Consider the following 3866-nt stretch of genomic DNA (forward strand, 5'->3'; position numbering starts at 1 on the left):
AATATGACTATCATTCAAAGTTACTCACCAACCACTAATGCCAAAGATGAAGAAACTGAAGATTTTTCCCAACTTCTGTAGTCATAAACTGATGAAACATGTTATTCAGATGCATTGATAGTTGCTGGTGATTGAAATGCAAACATTGGAAGCAGAAGTATCACTAGTTAGAAAATATGGCCTTGATGACAGAAATGATGTTGGGGATTGCATGATAGACTTATTCATTGCAAATGCCTCTTTTCAGCAACATAGACAGTGACTATACACATGGACCTCACTGGATAAAATACAGAGGCATAAAATAGACTACATCTGAGAAAAGATATAATGGAGAAGCTTGATATCATCAGTCAGAACAAGGTCAGGGGCTGATTGTGGAGTAAACCATCAAATACCCATATGCAAGTTCAAGCTGAAGTAGAAGAAAATTCTTTTAAAAGTCCAAGAGGGCCCAAGTATGACCTTGAGTACATCCCACCTTAACCTAAAGACCATCGCAAAAATAGATTTGATGCATTGAACACTAATGATCAAAGACCAGACAAATTGTAGGATGATATTAAGAACATAATACATGAAGAAATCAAAAGGTCATTAAAAAGGCAGAAAAAAAAGAAAAGCTCATAATGGATGTCAAAAGATATTTTGAAATTTGATCTTGAACTTGGAGTATCTAAAATGAATGGAGCAAATAACTTAGTGAAAGAACTGAACAGAAGATTTCAAAGGACAGCTGAAGAAGACAAATTAAAGTAGTATAATGAAATGTGTGAAGAGCTGGAGTTAGAAAACCAAAAGGAAAGAACATGCTTGGCTTTTCTCAAGCTGAATGAACGGAAGAAAAAAAATTCAAGTCTCAAGTTTCAATACTGAAAAATTCTATGGGCAAGATATCAAACAATGCAGGAAGCATCAAAAGAAGATGGAAGCAATACACGGAGTCACTGTACCAAAAATAATTTGTTGATGTTCAACAATTTCAGAAGGTAGAATATGATCAAGAACTAATGGTATAGAAGGAAGAACTCAAAGCTGCACCGAAGACATGGTGAAAGACAAGGTTCCAGAAATTGACAGAAAATCAATTGATACGTTTCAACAAACTGATGCAATGCAGGAAGCACTCTCTTGTCTGTGCCAAAATATTTGGAAGACAGCTACCTGGCCAACCAACCAGGTGAGATCCATATATGTGCCCATTCTAAAGAAAGGTAATCCAACAGAATGTGGAAATTATCAGATGTCATTAATAACACACACGAGTAAACTTTTGTTGAAGATAATTCAAAAACAGTTGCAGCAGTACTTCAACAAGGAACTGCCAGAAATTTAAGCCAGATTCAGAAGAGGATATGGAAAAAGGAATGTTATTGCTTGTCAGAGGAATCTGGGCAGAAAACAAAGAATAGAAGAAAGATGTTTGTCTGTGTTTTATTGACTATGCAAAAACATGGATAACATTGCAAAGAACGGGAATCCCAGCAGTTATTCAAACAGAACAAGGTGATGCTGTGGAGATTAATATCAGAAGTGCATCAATGTTGTATTCTTTCATCATACTTATTCAATTTGTATCCTAAGCAAATGATGTGAGAATCTAGACTATATAAAGAACAAGGCAGTAGGAATGTTGGAAGACTCATTAACACCTGTCATATGCAGATGACACAATCTTGCTTGCTGAAAGTGAAGAGGACTTCAAGAACTTACTGATTAAATACTACAGTTTTCAGAATTGATTACATCTCAATATAAAGAAAGCAAAAATCCTCACAACTGGACCAATAAGCAGCATAATGATAAATGGAAAAAAAGATTGCTGTCAAGGATTTCATTTTACATGGTTTCATAATCAATGCCCATGGCAGCAGTAATCAAGAAAGCAAAAGACATATTGGATTGGGCAAAACCAATAAAAAAATCTCTTAAAAATGTTAAACAGGGGGTTCCAGCAAAATGGTGGAATAGGCAGATAAGCTACACAGACCCTCTGCAACAAAGCAAAGAGAAACCAATTGAAACTGATACAGAAGATGATCCTGGAACCATGATCTTTAAAGTGAAAGATAAAGAAGTGGATTAAATACCAACTAGTAGAAGAATCTGAATCAAACAGTGAGTAAGGACACAAATGGAGCTGTGCACTGGGCAGGTCAGCTGTGAAGGAACTCTTTCAAGTGCTGAGGAGCAAGGATGTCTCCTTGAGGACTAAGGTGTGCCTGACATAGGCCATGATATTTCCAATCACCTCGTATGCATGTGAGAGCTGGACAATGAATAAGGAAGACTGAAGAAGAGTTGATGTTTTTGAGTTGTGGTGCTGGCGAAGAATGCTGAAAGTACCATGGACTGCCAAAAGAACTAACAGATCTGTCCTGGAGGAAGTGCAGCCAAAATGCTCCTTGGAAGCAAGAATGGCCAGACTTCGTCTCACCTACTTTGGTCATGTTGTCAGAAGGGACCATTCCCTGGAGAAGGATGTCATGCTTGGTAAGGTGGAGAGTTGAGGAAAGAGGGAAAGGCCTTCAACGAGATGGATTGACATGGTGGCTGGGACAATGGGCTCAAGTATAGCAGGGATCATGGAGCTGGCACGGTTTTAGGTGGTGTTCCATTCTGCTGTGCATGGGGTCGCTATGAGTTGGAAGCTACTCAACGGCACCCAACAACAACAACATGACCTTTATACTGGGGCACTGCCATTTCTACCCCTTTCAGCATTTCCCTATTCAACTGTGGAAAATCATTTAGTTATTAAAGAAACCCTAATGTTTCTGAAAGAGAATAAATTAGATGCATAAATTGAGGTCTGTGCAAAAGGAAGGTCAATAGTAGTGGTGAGAAAGTGAGTATGTTGAACTTTGATGTTTCATGATTTTTCTGCCCATACAATGGTAACTACAAAATTACTCTTAAGATGTTTTTGCTTTTACAAAGATACAAGTCAATAAAATTCAAATTTCCACTTAAAAAAAAAAAAAAAAACCCTTGGCCTAATTTTAAAGGGCATCAGTATTACTTAAAACCAATGTTAGATGGGATTGGATGGGGAAATGGCTGGAATAGATTTCCATTAATGATTAACTAAACACTATTTATTCATTAATTGGACAAGCATGCAATGAATATTTACTATGGTCCAAGCACAGTAACACTAGAAATACAATTTTTTTTAACCTAGAGATGTATACAGTAAAAACAGAGGAAAGAATAATCTTCAAAGTGGAATGTGTAACATGTTTGCAGTGGTTAGGGGTGGATTGTGAGATATGAAGATGTAGTCATCGCATCTGCAAAGTCTTTTGAAAAAGTATTTTCAGTTAGGCATGTGTGCTAGAAACTGTAACTATTAATTTGTTTAATTTTTACAAGGTCACTATTGAGATTGGATTTATCCTCACTTTACAGAAAAGGAAACAAATTCAGAGTGATTAAGTTACCTACCCAAAGTCACAAATCTGTATATAATCAACATGAATTTGCACCATGTCTGCTAAATTCTAAAACCTGTTATTTTCTTACTATACCACACATCATGCCTTCAAGCTGCTCATGATCAAGTTATGCATATATCTTATTTCTTGCCTACCTCCCCTACCAGCAAATAAGCTCAAGAACAGGGACCTATCTTACTCATTGCTGCATCTTCAGTGTGTAGATCAATATATGACATATAATGGGTATTTATTAATGTTTCTTAAAGTAATTGTAAAAATGATGTGGGGGTGACATCATCTGACCTCCTTTAACCTCATGAGGCAGAAGGAGAACCATTAGCAGCATCAATAGCCCAAGGCTGATTCGTATGTGGTGGAAGTCAGACATAACTCCACTCTCTAACCTTTTTACCAGTTCTGACATGA

The sequence above is a fragment of the Orycteropus afer genome, unplaced genomic scaffold (assembly GCF_000298275.1).
Source record: "Orycteropus afer afer isolate SDZICR_OR568_19922 unplaced genomic scaffold, OryAfe1.0 scaffold00520, whole genome shotgun sequence".
NCBI lineage: Eukaryota > Metazoa > Chordata > Mammalia > Tubulidentata > Orycteropodidae > Orycteropus > Orycteropus afer.